Source organism: Bos taurus, chromosome X, assembly GCF_002263795.3.
Source record: "Bos taurus isolate L1 Dominette 01449 registration number 42190680 breed Hereford chromosome X, ARS-UCD2.0, whole genome shotgun sequence".
Lineage (NCBI taxonomy): Eukaryota > Metazoa > Chordata > Mammalia > Artiodactyla > Bovidae > Bos > Bos taurus.
Genome location: NC_037357.1, coordinates 75,126,554 through 75,143,081, shown reverse-complemented (window position 1 = coordinate 75,143,081; position 16,528 = coordinate 75,126,554). Strand labels below are relative to the sequence as shown.

The following is a 16,528-nucleotide window of genomic DNA, read 5'->3' as shown; positions in this document are numbered from 1 at the left end:
TTATAAATCAACTATACTTCAATTGTTAAAAAGGATCAACAAAATGAAAAAACAACCTAAGGAATGGGAAGAAATATTTGTAAACCACATATATGACAGAGGTTAATGTTCAAAACTTATTTTAAAACCCATGCAAAATAGCAAAAAATATATATACACATATTCTAGGATTTGCCCACTGTGAAATCTGGCCAAAAGACCTGTATAGATATTTTTCCTAAGATACATAAATGTCTAAAAGTAGATGAAAAGATACTCAATGTCATTAATCATAAGAGAAATGCAAGTCAAAACCACAATCCAATATTATCTAACACCTGTAAGAATGATGATTTTCTTTTTACTTAAAATAATGAAAACAATTATTGGTGAGAATGTGAAGAAAACACTTGTGCATTACTGGTAGAACTGTTACAGCCGATATGGAAAATAGTGTGGAGGTTCTTAAAAAAATTAAAAATGGAATTGCCATATGATCCAGAAACTCCACTTCTGATAATACAGTAAAAGGAAATGAAAACACTTTTTCTAAAAGATATCTGGGGAATCCCAAACTGCCAAGATAGCTCAACTCAAGAGAACCTACCAAAATGAAGCAAGAACAGCCTTGAATCAAATAATACCATACCAGGAATGACACTGAAAACTTGGAGAGGAAATTCAGAACTAGAATACTGAATGTCCTTGTGGTTTGGGCAATTACATTTAATGCCCTACCCCTGCCACTCCTATCAGTGCCTGGAAAGGTATTTGATGTTGGAAAGATTCATAGGACTGGAGAAAATGTGCTGGAGTGGCTATGAGGAGATACCCCACGTCCAAGGGCAGAGAAGCTCCAACAAGATGGTAGGTGCTGCAGCAGCGGCTGTGAGGTGCTGAAGAGACTTTGAGGAGATACCCAACGTTCAAGGGCAAAGGAGGAGCCCTAGCAAGATGGAGAAGGGGCAAAATCGCTTTTAGAATCAAACCCCATAACCACCAGAGATGCTCAGCGGACTCAAACAAACCTGTGTGCACCAGGACCCAGAGACCCCACAGAGAATGAGACAGAACTGTGTTTGGCTGTCTCCTACAGAGGTTTAGGTGAGCAGTGGACTGCCTTAGGGGCAGGGGCTCTGGCTGAAGCAGACCTGGATACAGTATAAGCCCTTTAGGAGGAGGTCTCCATTAACCCCACCATAAAACCACCAGACGGAGAAGGCAATGACACCCCACTCCAGTACTCTTGCCTGGAGAATCCCATGGACAGAGGAGCCTGGTGGGCTACAGTCCATGGCGTTGCGAAGAGTCAGACACGACTGAGCGACTTCACTTTCACTTTTCACTTTTATGCATTGGAGAAGGAAATGGCAATCCACTCCAGTGTTCTTGCCTGGAGAATCCCAGGGATGGGGGAGCCTGGTGGGTTGCCGTCTATGGGGTCGCACAGAGTCGGACATGACTGAAGCGACTTAGCAGCAGCAGCAGAGCCACCAGAACTTACACAGCACAGGGCACAGACCCTTGTGCGCACCAGGACCCAGGAGAAAGGACCAGTGACCCCACAAGAGAGTGACCCAGACTTGCTCGAGAATGTCCAGGAGTCTCCAGCAGAGGTGTGAGTCAGTGGTGGCATGCTGCAGGGCTGGGGGCACACAGCAGGGCATACATGGGACCTTTAGAAGGAGGTTGCAAATATCTTCATCACTTCCACCATAGTTTGAAGTAAAGTTGCTCAGTCGTGTCTGACTCTTTGCAACCCCATGGACTATAGTCTACCAGGCTCCTCAGTCCATGGAATTTTCCAAGCATGAGTACTGGAATGGGTTGCCATTTCCTTCTCCAGAGGATTGAACCCTGGTCTCCTGCATTGCAGGCAGAGGCTTTACTATCTGAGCCACCAGGGAAGGATCCACCAGTTTGGTCCCAGGTAAATAACAGGGAGGGAGCACAGCCCCACCCATCAAAAGAAAATTGGATTAAAGATTTACTGAGCACAGACCTGCCCATCAGAACAAGACCCAGTTTTCCCCTCAAGTCAGTCTCTCCCATCAGGAAACTTCCACAAGCCGCTTATCCTTCTCCATCAGAGGGCAGACAGACTGAAAATGACAGTCACAGAAAACTAGCCAATCTGATCACATAGACCACAGCCTTGTCCAAATCAACGAAATTATGAGCCATGCCATGTAGAGCAACCCAAGACGGATGGGTCATGGTAGAGAGTTCTGACAAAATGTGGTCCACTGGAGAAGGGAATGGCAAACCACTTCAGTATTCTTGCCTTGAGAAAACCATGAACAGTATGAAAAGGTAAAATGATAGGATACTGAAAGATGAACTCACCAGGTCGGTAGGGGCCCAATGTGTTACTGGAGATCAGTGGGGAAATAACTCCAGAAAGAATGAAGAGATGGAGCCAAACCAAAAACAACACCCAGTTGTGGATGTGACTGGTGATGGAAGCAAGGTCCAATGCTGTAAAGACCAATATTGCATAGGAACCTGGAATGTTAGGTCCATGAATCAAGGCAAATTGGAAGTGGTCAAACAGGAGATGGCAAGAATGAACGTCGACATTCTAGGAATCAGTGAACTAAAATGGACTGGAATGGGTGAATTTAATTCAGATGACCATTATACCTACTACTGTGGGCAAGAATCCATTAGAAGAAATGGAGTGGCCACCATAATCAACAAGAGTCCAAAATGCAGTACTTGGATGCAATCTCAAAAATGACAGAATGATCTCTGTTCATTTCCAAGGCAAACCATTCAATATCACAGTAATCCAAGTTTATGTCCTGACCAATAATGCTGAAGAAGCTGAAGACCTACAAGACCTTCTAGAACTAACACCCAAAAAAGATGTCCCTTTCATTATAGAGGACTGGAATGCAAATGTAGGAAGTAGAGATACCTGGAGTAACAGGCAAATTTGACCTTGAAGTACATAATGAAGCAGGGCAAAGGCTAATAGAGTTTTGCCAAGAAAACACACTGGTCATATCAAACACCCTCTTCCAAAAACACAAGAGAAGGCTCTACATATGGACATTACCAGATGGTCAATACCAAAATCAGATTGATTATATTCTTTGCAGCCAAAGATGGAGAAGCTCAATACAGTCAGCAAAATAAGACCAGGAGCTGACTGTGGCTCAGATAATGAATTCTTATTGCCAAATTCAGACTTAAATTGAAGTAGGCAAAACCACTAGACCATTCAGGCATGACCTAAATCAAATACCTTATGATTATACAGTGGAAGTGACAGACTCCAGGGATTAGATCTGATACACAGAGTACCTGAAGAACTATGGATGGAGGTCTGTGATATTGTACAGGAGGCAGGTATCAAGACTATTCCCAAGAAAAATAAAGGCAAAATGGTTTTCTGAGGAGCCCTAACAAATAGCTGTGAAAAGAAGAGAAGCAAAAGGCAAAGGAGAAAAGGAAAGATATACCCATTTGAATGCAGAATTTTAAAGAATAGCAAGGAGAGATAAGAGAGCCTTCCTTAGTGATCAATGCAAAGAAATAGAGAAAAACAATAGAATAGGAAAGACTAGAGATCTCTTGAAGAAAATTAGAGATACCAAGGGAACATTTCATGCAAAGACGGGCACAATAAAGGACAGGAATGGTATGGACCTAAAAAAAAAAAAAAAGCAGAAAATATTAGGAAGAGGTAGCAAGAATACACAGAAGAACTATGCAAAAAATATCTTCAAGACCCAGATAATCACAATGGTATGATCACTCACCAAGAGCCAGACATCCTGAAATGCAAAGTCAAGTGGGCCTTAGGAAGCATCATTACAAACAAAGTCCAGCTACAATATATGCTCCAGGTCAGGGCCTCAGAGGGCTATAGCTGAGTCCAAGCATCCCCTAAAATTAAAAAATACCAAATGCATGACATCACAGTTATGTGTGAGCATGGGCTGATTAGCCATTAGTCCATAGAGATGTCTTATTTTAGGGGAAAGAACGGGCTATTCTAGGTGAGATGGCCCTGAAGAAAGAACCAGATGTCTGATAAAGTTCATTAAATAGCGACCCCCACAATTCATGGAACGGAGCAAGAAGAGGGATCCCTGCCAAGCAGGTTGCTGGTTTCACGCGGCGTGGTGACCAAGCTCGTGATCTAGGAGGCAGGATACGCATGCTGACAAGGACTGATTTGACTTAACGTGCTATGTATGATCAATGACTATATGTACCATGTACTATTAATAGTAGAGTGCACTTGCTTATACTAATGGGGCATATAATATAATGTACTATATGTATAGTTATGTGCTATTACATTAATATTATGTACCTGCTCATGTGCAAAGTGGCATTTCATGCACTAACTTGCATGAAAATATGTACGTACTATTAATGGTAGCAGGACTATAACATGTGTGGCTGTGAAGTGCGAAATTTGTGTTGGGTTGTTGAAGGTTTTGGAAATTTTAATACTAATGTGATTCTTGGTATTTGTGGGGTTATACTAATAGTGTTTCAGGAAATAGTTTAAATAGAACTTCAGCTTTGGGTGTTGATAGTGGGGCTATAGCTTCTTCCTTGAGTCTTAGGGAGGTTAGTTGTTCTCCTTTTCTGGTTTACAAGACCAGTGTATTTAGTATACTACAAAGACTTGTCTTCATTTTAAGAGATTGTTTTCGATTATGTTAGCTACTGGTATTAGTACTAGGATAAGGAGGAAATATATAATAGATGCTAGTTGTCCAATGATGATGTATGGGTGTTCGACTGGCTGTCCTCCAATTCATGTGATTGTTAGTAAGTCTGCCACTAAAATTCAGAATAAACATTGACTAAATGGTCGGAATATCATACTTCATTGTTTAGATATGTGGAGTAGGGGTATAAGGATTAAAATTAGGATGGAGAGAACTAGGGCTAAGACCCCTCCTAGTTTGTTATGGATTGATCGTAGAATTGCATATGTGAATAGGAAGTATCATTCGGGTTTGATGTGTGGGGGTGTGTTAAGTGGATTTGCTGGGGTGCAGTTGTCTGGGTCTCCAAGTAGGTCTCCAAGTAGGTCGGGTGCAAATAATACTAATAGTATTAGGGCTAAGATTGTAGTAAGGTGCCTCAGTTCAGTAGTAAGGCACCTAGGATATCTTTAATGGTATAGTAGGGGTGGAATGGGATTTTGTCTGCATCTGATGAAATTCCCATTGGGTTGTTAGATCCTGTTTCATGGAGAAAGAGTAGGTGGACTATGGTGAGTGCTGCAATGATGAATGGGAGGATGAAGTGGAAGGCAAAGAATCAGGTAAGGGTTGCTTTGTCTACTGAAAATCCCCCTCAGATCCATTCAACTAAGCTTGTACCAATATATGGAATTGCTGAGAGGAGGTTGTTGATGACTCTTGCTCCTCAAAATGATAATTGTCCTCACAATAGGATGTATCCTATAAATGCTGTGGCTATCACTGCTAATAGGATAATTACTCCGATGTTTCATGTTTCTAGGAAGGTATATGATCCGTAGTATAGGTCTCGTCCTACATGTATAAATAGGCAGATAAAAAACATTGATGCTCCATTTGCGTGTATATATCGGATAATTCAGCCGTATTGACGTCTCGGCAAATGTGGGTGACAGAAGAGAATGCTGTTATTGTGTCAGATGTGTAGTGCATTGCTAAGAATAAGCCTGTTAGGATTTCTAGGACTAGGCAGATACCTAGCAGGGAGCCAAAATTTCATCATGATGAGATGTTTGATGGGGCTGGGAGATCAACAAATGCATTGTTTACAATTTTTATTAATGGGTGGGATTTTCGAATGTTGGTCATTAGTGTTCTTGTAGTTGAATGACAACAATGGTTTTTCATATCATTAGTCGTGGTCAGATTCCATGCAAGAATAATGATAACATACATTTTATTTATTTTGAGTATTATTTTTGTGATTGGTTTTGTAAGGCTTTCTTCAAAACCTTCACCTATTTATGGGGGGCTAAGGTTGATTGTGAGTGGTAAAGTTGGTTGTAGTATCATATTAAATTTTGGTGGGTCTTTCTTGGGTTTAATGGTTTTCTTAATTTATTTGGGGGGCATAATAGTGGTTTTTGGTTATACAACGGCTATGGTTACCGAACAGTATCCTGAGATTTGGGTCTCTAATAAGACTGTTTTAGGGGCATTTATTACTGGTTTGTTAATGGAATTTTTGATAGTTTATTATGTGTTGAAAGACGAAGAGGTGGAAATTGTATTCAAATTTAATGGTTTAGGAGATTGAGTAATTTATGATACATGGGATTCTGGGTTTTTTAGTGAGGAGGCCATGGTAATTGCAGCTTTATATAGTTATGGTACTTGGCTAGTTATTGTAACTGGTTGATCTTTGTTAATTGGTGTTGTGGTTATTATGGAAATTACTCATGGAAATTAAATAGGATTATGCTGGTGAAGATCGTAACTAGGAAGAAGAAGAAATATAGTTTGATTAGGCCCTTTTGGCTTGTAACCATGCCAATGTTACATGGTTGATGTTTTTATTTGAATTAGCAAGGTAGTTTTTGGTAAAATATTTTCTAATCAGATTAGGTCTAGAAGGGAGGATGCTGATTTTTGGCTTATTGTTAGGTTTATGTAAGGGGTCAGGTGGTGTATAATTGTGGGAAAATATCCCAATAGGTTGAAGAATTTGAAGGCACTTGATGGATAATTAAATTTTAGGTTTTGGGTTGTGTTGCTAATTTCTAGTGCTAGAATAAAGCCTAGGATTGTTACTGCTAGAGCTATTAATTTTAGATAGTAAGATATGGTTATTTGGGGGATTGTTGTTGGAGGAATATTGTTAGAGATAATAAATCCTGTGAAAAGGCTTCCAATTAGTAGGTGTTTGATGGAGTTAATTAGAAGGGGACTGTTTTCATTGATAATGACTAGGGTTGGGAATCGGGGTTGTCCTAGAAGTGCAAAAAAGATAATACAAGTACTGTAGATGGCTGTGAAAGATGTGGCGATTAGTGTTACTACTAAAAGGGCTTAGGCATTGGTATGTGACATGTTGGCAGCTTTGATGATTAGACCTTTGGAGTAAAATCTAGTAAGGAAAGATATTCCTGTTAGTGCGAGACTGCCGATGATGAGGGCTGTTGTGGTGAATGGTATAGCTTTGAACAGGCCTCCTATTTTTCGGATATCTTGTTTGTCATTTAGACTGTGAATAATAGAACCAGAGCATATAAATAACATGGCTTTGAAGAAGGCATGGGTACAAATATGGAGAAATGCTAGGTAGGGCTGGTTAATGCCAATTGTTACTATTATAAGGCCTCGTTGGCTGGATGTAGAGAAAGCAACAATTTTCTTGTTGTCATTTTGGGTGAGGGCACATATTGCTGTGAATAGCGTGGTGATAGCCCCTAGGCATAGTATAATGGACTGGGCAAATTTGTTGTTCTCTGTTAGTGCGTAAAAGCGGATTAGTAAGAAAATGCCTGCTACTACTATCGTGCTTGAGTGGAGTAGTGCTGAGACGAGGGGTGGGGCCTTCTATTGTGGAAGATAGTCATGGATGTAAGCCAAATTGGGCGGATTTTCTGGGTGCAGCCAGTACAAGGCCTGTTAGAGGCAGATTGGAGTTGTCTGGGTTTAATATGAAAATTTGTTGGAGGTCCCAAGGTGTTAAGTTTAGTTAGGAATCATGCTATTGCTAGAATAAATCCAATGTCACCAATGCAGTTATACAGGATTGCTTGTAGGGCTGCTGTGTTTGCATCTGCTTTTCCATATCATCCGATGAGTAAGAATGCTATAATTCCGATGCCTTCTCAGCCAATGAATAATTGAAATAGGTTGTTTGCGGTAACAAGCATGGTGATGAGGAATAAGAGTAGGTATTTAAAGAATTGGTTAATGTTGGGGTCTGAGTGTATATATCATATTGAGAACTCTATAATAGATCATGTAACGAATAATGCTACTGGGACAAATATTGAGCAATAATCTATTTTGAAGCTAAGTGATAGTTTAAGGGTTTGGATAGTTAGTCAGTGTCAGTTTGAAATGATTATCTCTTGGCCTGTGTGGATAAATATTATTGTGGGAATTATACTAGTAATGAAGGTGCATGAGATGGTTGTTTTTACATAAAGTGGGTAATTGGAGGTTTTGTAGGTGTCGGAGCTTGTTATTATAATGGGTATGGTTAGTAAATATAGGGTGGTCAATGTAAAGGAAGAGAATAGGTCTATTACTTTTATCTGGAGTTGCACCAATTTTTTGGTTCCTAAGACCAATGGATAACCACCATCCTTTAAAAGTTTGAAAAAGCCATGTTGTTAGACATAGGGGCATAGAATTAGCAGTTCTTGCATACTTTTTTGGTAAATAAGAAGGTATTCTTATTTTACTTCTATTATTAGATTCACAATCTAATTTTTTTTTAAACTATATTTACAGTACAACGGTCCTAGAATAATTTTTGGATTTAGGGATAGTAGTTATAGGGGTAAAATGTGTAGTGACATGAGAGCATTTTCTCGCGTGAAGGAGGGTGTAATATTGTTGATATGGTGAGTGTATTTGTCTCGTCGTGTTGTGATTAGCATGTACAGGGAGTATAGGGCAATAATTACTGTATTTGCTCCTATTAGAATAAATGTGATGTTGGATCATGAAAAAGTTGATATCACTACAAATAGCTCCCGGTCAGGTTAATTGTTGGGTAAAGCCAGATTAGTTAAGCTTGCTAAGAGTCATCAGGTGGCCATTAGTGGGAGGAATGTCTGTAGGCCTCGGGCTAGGATTATTGTTCGGCTGTAAATTTGATCGTAGTTAGAGTTTGCTAGGCAGAAAAGTATGGAGGATGTAAGACCATGGGCAATTATTAGGGCTGTAGCTCCTATATAGCTTCAAGGTGTTTGGATAAGAATGACTACAATAAAAAGTGCTATGTGGCTGACAGAGGAGTATGCAATGAGTGACTTTAGGTCTGTTTGGCAAAGACAAGTTGAGCTAGTTATGATTATACCCCATAGGGAAAGTATGATAAATGGGTATGCTATAAAGTCGGTTACTGGGTTTAGGAGTAATGTAATTCATAGTATGCCATATCCCCCTAGTTTTAGTAGGACTGCTGCAAGAACTATAGAGCCTGCAATGGGGGCTTCTACATGAGCTTTGGGTAGTCAAAGGTGGAGGCCATATAGTGGTATTTTTACTATGAAAGCTATTATGCATGCTAATCACATAAAGACATTTGACCAGGAATTAGATATTGGTTGTACTCAGTATTGAAGTATTAAGAAGTTTAGGATGTAAACTACCATGTTTTGGATGTAGACTAATGTAACCAGCAGTGGGAGGGAACCTGCTAGTGTATAAAATAAGTAGAGGCCAGCATTTAGGTGCTCTGTTTGGTTTCCTCATCAGGTGATAATAATAAGTGTTGGGACTAGCGTTGCTTCAAATAGAATATAAAAGAGGATCGGCTCTATGGTGGTGAGGGTTATGATTAGGAATAATTGTAGTAAGATTAGTATAGTGATAAATAGTTTTTTTCAGGCTAAATTTTCTTTTGATAGGTGATGTTGGCTAACTATTAATATTTGGGGAAGAAGTCACATGGTTAGGATTAATAGTGGTGTTGATAAAGAATCGGAGAAGAAAACTAGTGAAAAGTTGAAGCTGTTATCGCTAAATTGATTTATGAGGAATAGGCTTGTGAAGCTGATTAGCAGGCTATGGGTTGTAGAATTAATGCAGATTATATTGCCTTTTGATAATCAGGTTAGGGGTATGAGTATTACTGTGGGAATAATATATTTTAACATTGGAGTAGATTAAGGTTTTGTACATAATCAGCACCATATGTGTATGATACTATAACTAGTAGGGATAAGCCTAGTGATGCTTCACAGGCCACAAAGACTAGCAAGATAATAGGTATTATACTAGCTAGGGTAAAATGTGAGTTTAAGATTATTAGGGTGGCTATAACGAATAGGGATATTATTCCTTCTAGGCACAGATGATATTAGGTGGGATCAGTATATTAATAGTCCTTAAAGAGATACTGTGAATGCTATTATAATGTTTATGTATACTAAGGACATTTGGTAATTATGAGTTTAATCATAATCTAATGAGTCAAAATCATTTATTTTGTTTTAAACTAAATACCATACTCGGTTCAGTGTAGTCATTTTTGAGTTCATTCATAGGCTAGGCTTACAGCCAGTAGAAGGATCAGGAAGAGGGCTATGGTGAGTATTGTGTTTAGGTTGGTTGATTGTGAGGCTCAGGGTAGTGGTAGAAGGAGTACAATCTCTAGGTCAAAGAGTAGAAATGTGATGGCTACTAGGAAAAATTGTAGTGGAGGTGATGGAATTCCAGTTCAGCTATTCCAAATCCGAAAAGATGATGCTGTGAAAATGCTGCACTCAAATATGCCAGCAAATTTGGAAAACTCAGAAGTGGCCACAGGACTGGAAAATGTCAGTTTTGATTCCAATCCCAAAGAAAGGCAATGCCAAAAAATGCTCAAACTACCACACAATTGCACTCATCTCACATGCTAGTAAAGTAATGCTCAAAATTCTCCAAGCCAGACTTCAATAGTACATGAACCGTGAGCTTACAGATGTTCAAGCTGGTTTTAGAAAAGGCATAGAACCAGAGATCAAATTGCCAATATCCGCTGGATCATCAAAAAAGCAAGAGAGTTCCAGAAAAACATCTATTTCTGCTTTATTGACTATGCCAAAGCCTTTGACTGTGTGGATCACAATAAACTGTGGAAAATTCTGAAAGAGATGGGCATACCAGACCACCTGGCCTGCCTCTTGAGAATTCTGTATGCAGGTCAGGAAGCAACAGTTAGAACTGGACATGGAACAACAGACTGGTTCCAAATAGGAAAAGAAGTACGTCAAGGCTGTATATTGTCACTCTGCTTATTTAACTTATATGAAGATTACATCATGAGAAATGCTGGACTGGATGAAGCACAAGCTGAAATCAAGATTGCTGGGAGAAATATCAATAACCTCAGATATGCAGATGACACCACCCTTATGGCAGAAAGCAAGAACTAAGGAGTGTCTTGATGAAATTGAAAGAGGAGTGTGAAAAATTTGGCTTAAAGCTCAATATTCAGAAAACTAAGATCATGGCATCTAGTCCCATCACTTCATGACAAATAGATGGGAAACAATGGAAACAGTGTCAGACTTTATTTTCTTGGGCTCCAATATCACTGTAAATGGTGAGTGCAGCCAGGAAATTAAAAGATGGGTGTTCCTTGGAAGAAAAGTTATGACCAATGTAGACAACATATTAAAAAGCAGAGACACTACTTTGCCAATAAAGGCCCATCTAGTCAAAGCTATGGTTTTTCCAGTAGTCATGTACAGATATGAGAGTTGGACTATAAAGAAAGCTTAGAGCCTAAGAATTGATGCTTTTGATCTGTGCTGTTGGAGAAGACTCTTGAGAGTTCCTTGGACTGCAAGGAGATACAACCAGTCTATCCTAAAGAAATCAGTCCTGAATATTCATTGGAAGGACTGATGCTGAAGCTGAAACTCCAATACTTTGACCACCTGATGTGAAGAAATGACTCATTTGAAAAGACCCTGATGCTGGGAAAGATTAAGGGCGAGAGGAGAAGGGGACGACAGAGGATGAGATGGTTGGATGGCATCACTGACTCAATGGGCATGAGTTAGATTAAACTCCAGGAGTTTGTATGGACAGGGTGGCCTGACCTTTTGTAGTCCATGAGGTCACAAAGAGTTGAACATGACTGAGCGACTGAACTGAACTGAACTAAAGATATCTAGACTCCCATAGTAGTAGCAGCATTGCTTATAATAACAAGGATATGAAAGCAACCTAAGTGTTCACTGATGAATGAAGGTATAAAAAAGTTTTGGTGTATCTATATATAATGGAATAATATTTAGCCATCAAAAGGAAAGAAATCCTACTATTCATGGCAACGTGAATGGACGTTGAGGGGATTTTGCTAAGTAAAACAATTAGGAAAAGAGAAATACAAATACTTTATGATCTCTCTTATAAGTAGAATCTAAGAAAAACAACAACAAGAACAACAACTCATAGAAAGAAGTTAGATTTGTGGTTACCAGAAATAGAAATTGGCAGAGTGGAAGAACTGGGCTAAGGAGGTCCCAAATTAACAAACTTCTAGTTAATAAATGAGTACTGGCATGCAATCTACAACATGATGACTAAAGGTAATAGTGATATATAGCATAATTTAAAACTGCTTGCAGAGTAGACACTAAGACTTTTCATCCCAAGGAAAAAATATTGTATTTTTCATATTTTTGTTTCTACATAAAATGTTGGACATTAACTTAACCTATTGTGGTAATCATTTCACAATATATTAAAGTCAAGTCATTATGCTATAATACCTTAAAATTACACAATGTGTTATATCTCTTATATCTCAATAAAATTGGAATAAATTTTTAAAAGAAATAAAACTCGAAAATTCAAAGTATGTGGAATTTAACCAACACAGTCTTGAACAAAAATTAAGTCAAAGAAAAAGTCAAAGAAGAAATTAAAACATAAGACAAAAGAAAATGAAACATACTGATACTTTTGAGGTGCAGTAAAGACAGCACCAGAAGTGAAATTCATAATGATAAGCACCTACATTAAAAAAAGAGACATCCTAAATACACAACCTAACTTTACATCTCAATGAGCTAGAAAAAGAACAAAGACCAAAATTAGCAGAAGGAAGGAAATAATAAATATTAGAGCAGAAATAAAATAGAAAATAGAAAAACAGCAAGAAAAAAATCAATGAAATTGAGTTGGTTTTTAAAAATATTAACAAATTGATAAAACTTTGGTCAACTAAGAAAAAAAGAAGACTCAAATAAACAAGAAATAAAAGAAGAGACATTACAACTGGTACCACAAAAAACACATAGTTTCAAAAAATTATGAAACTGCTATAAACAGTTATATACCAACAAACTGAATACTCTAGAAAAATGGGGAAATTCCTAAAAACAATCTTCCAAGACTGGATCTTTTTTTTTCCACATCAGTTTTTTATTTTTATTTTTTAATTAATTTAGTTTTTAATGGAAAGATAATTGCTTTACAGAATTTTGTTGTTTTCTGCCAAAATCAACATGAATCAAGTCTGAATAAAAGACTAAGAAATAGAAAGTCTGAACACACCTATAACTAGTACTGGAGTTGAATCAGTAATCAAAAGCTCCCCAACAAAGAAAGGGCCAGGACCACATGACTTCATTAGTTAATTTTAATGCACAATACAGAGAAATCATCACCTACCCTTCTCAAACTCTTTCTCAAAAAATTGAAGAAAAAACACTTTCAAACTCATTTTATGACAGCAGCATTATCCTGCTCCAAAGCACAGCAAAAAACATTACACGAAAAAAATACAGGCCAATATTCCTGATGATTAGAGATGCAAAATCCTCAACAAATGCAAATTAACTGATGCAATGCATCACATTTACAGAATAAAGGATAAATATCACATGATCATCTTGATGGATGCCAGTAAAACTTTTGATAAAATTTAACACCATTTTGTGAAAAAACTCTCAAAAAACTAGAACTGGAAAGCACCCCAACATCAAAAAGATGATATACAAAAAGCCCACAACTAACATCATACACAATGGTGAAAAGATGAAAGGTTTGATTTTCTTCAAACATCAGGAGCAAGGAAAAGATGACCAAACAAATGGGAAGACATATCATGTTCATGAATTGAAAGACTTAATATCGTTAAAATGTTCATACTGCCCTAAGCAATTTACAGATTATTGCAATTCTTAACAAAATCCCAATGGCATATTTTTACAGAAATTGAAAAAAAATAATTCTACAATTAACATGAACCCACATAATACCACAAACAGAAAATCAATCTTGAAAAAGAATAAGGCTGGAGGCATCACACTTCTTGATTTCAAATTATATGACACTACAATAATTAGAACAGTATGCTACTGGCATAAAGACAGATTTATACACCAGTGGAACAGGAAAGAGAGAGCAGAAATAAACTCACACATATACATTCAATTTATCTTTGATGAGGGTTTTAAGAATACACAATGGGAAAAGAACAGTCACTTCCACAAATAGTATTAGAAAAATTGGATATCCACAGCCAAAAAAAAAAAAAATTGAAATTGGATGGTCTCATTGGCATCATATACAAAAGCCAACTCAAATGGATTAAAGACTTAACATAAGATCAGAAACCATAAAACTCCTTGAAAAAAGTAATAAAGAAAAACCTTCACAATGTTTTTAGCAATGAGTTCTTGCATATGAAATCAAAAGCACACAGAACAAAAACAAAAATAAATAAATGGGAGGGGGCGGTCCTAAGATGATGGAGGAATAGGATGGGGAGACCACTTTCTCCCCAACAAATTCATTGAAAGTACATTTGAACACCGAGCAAATTCCACAAAACATCTTCTGAATGCTGATTGAGGACATCATGCACCCAGAAAGGCAGACTTCAAAAGGAGATAGGACAAAGTATAAAAGATAAAAAGAGACACAAAAGAGGTAGGGATGGAGATCCATCCAGGGAAGGGAGTCTTAAAAAACAGAGAAGTTTCCAAACAACAGGAAACACTCTTTCCAGCGGGTCTGTGGTGAGCCTTGGAATCTCAGAGGCCAAAATAACCTGGAGGGAAAATAAATAAATAATTAAACCCCACAGATTACATGCCTAACAGCAACTCCCAGCAGAGCAGCAGCCCAGACACTCGCATATCCCTCTAGCAAGCGGGGTCTGGACAGGGAGGTGCAGGCTGCATTGCTTAGGGTAAGGACCAGGCCTGAATGCTCTGAGGGCCGTCTGAGGGAACTAGCTTGATATAGCAACCCAGACTGTGGGATAGCTATCCCACGAAAAGCCCTAACCTAAGACATCACCAGGCCCGCACACAGAACAAAGGACTGAGCAGAGCTAGCCAGCTGTGGACTGGCCCATCCCCACTGGAGACAGGCAGGCGAGGACAGCCAGAGCTGGAAGGGGGCAATAGCAGCCCCAGAGAGACATCCTATACCAAACTGCAAGCAGACTTCATTGCTAACCAAGACTTCTGGGATTCTGGACAGTCGGCATCCACCAGGAGGGTCGCAGCCAGAGATCATCTCCCCAGAAGAGACACGTGGCACACCTGAGAAGGCGCGCCCGTTGTATACCCAGAAAACCCAGCAGCTGGGACAGAGGAGGCGATAAGTCGCAGCCTTCAACTGGGGGCGACAGTGCTAGCCAAGAACCTGGTCACCTGAGCTGCTCAGACTGGGGACGGGCACAAATGCAGGCCCAACCAAGTCTGCGCCTTTGTGGAGTACCCGAGAACCTGAACCTGAATGGCTTATAGACCTAGGAAGTGCATGCAAACCAGGGACCGCATCAGACAGTTCCCTGCAGAGCAACCTAGAGTCTGAGCAGTGTAGACTGGGAAAGCACACATGCCATGAGCGGGGGCAAACCCAGTGTGGCTGAATCACTGTAATCACATGCCAGTGATATTTGTCTGCTGTGTTCCTCCCTCCCCACAACACGACTGAACAAGTGAACCTAAAAAAAGTGACCACCACAGCCCCCCTTGTGTCAGGGCAGAAATTAGACACTGAAGAGACCAGCAAACAGAAGAAGCTAAAATAAACAGAGGGAACCACTTTGGAAGTGACAGGTGCAATAGATTAAAACCCTGAAGTTAGCACCGACTACATAGGAAGGGGACTATAGAACTTGAGAAGTAAAAGCTGGACCAAGGAACTATCTGAAAATGAATTGATCCCACACTGTCTGCAACAGCTCCAGAGAAAATCCTAGATATATTTTTATTGTTATCATTTTTTTAATTTAATTTTTTTTACTTTTAAGTCCCCTATTACTCCTTTAATCTTTATTTTTATAACCTACTATTACCTTACAAAAAAGATGCCCTTTTTAAAGCAAACTTCATATATATATAAATATTTTATAATTTTTGACTTTGTTTTGTTTTTTTAATATTGTATTTTTGAAAATCTGACCTCTACTCTAGATTTTTAATCTTTGCTTTTTGGTATTTGTTATCAACTTTGTACCTTTAAGAACCCAATCTTCAATACCCATTTTTACTTGGGAGCGACATCACTGGCCTGATTGCTCTCTCCCCCTTTGGACTCTCCTTTTTCTCCACCAGGTCACCTCTATCTCCCCCCACCCCCTTTTCTTCTCTACCCAACTCTGTGAATCTCTTTGTGTGTTCCTGGCTGTGGAGAACACTTAGGGAACTGATCACTGGCTGGAACTGTCTCTCTCTTTTGATTTCCCTTCTTATCCTCCTGGCTACCTCTGTCTCCTTTATACCTCTTCTCTTTTCTGTGTAACTCCTTGAACATCTCTGAGGGACTCAGAATGTGGAGAACACCTAGGGAAGTGATTACTGGCTAGCTTGCTCTCATCCCTTTTGATTCCCCCTCTTCTCCTCCTGGTCACCTCTATCTCCCTCTTCCCTCTT

At 38.9% G+C, this 16,528-nt stretch overlaps 1 pseudogene; it reads right to left on the bottom strand.

Moving 5' to 3' along the window:
* Positions 1–6,384: 6,384 nt before the first annotated feature.
* LOC132344342 (NADH-ubiquinone oxidoreductase chain 5-like) overlaps positions 6,385–16,528 on the bottom strand; it is a 102,514-nt pseudogene continuing 92,370 nt past the window's right edge.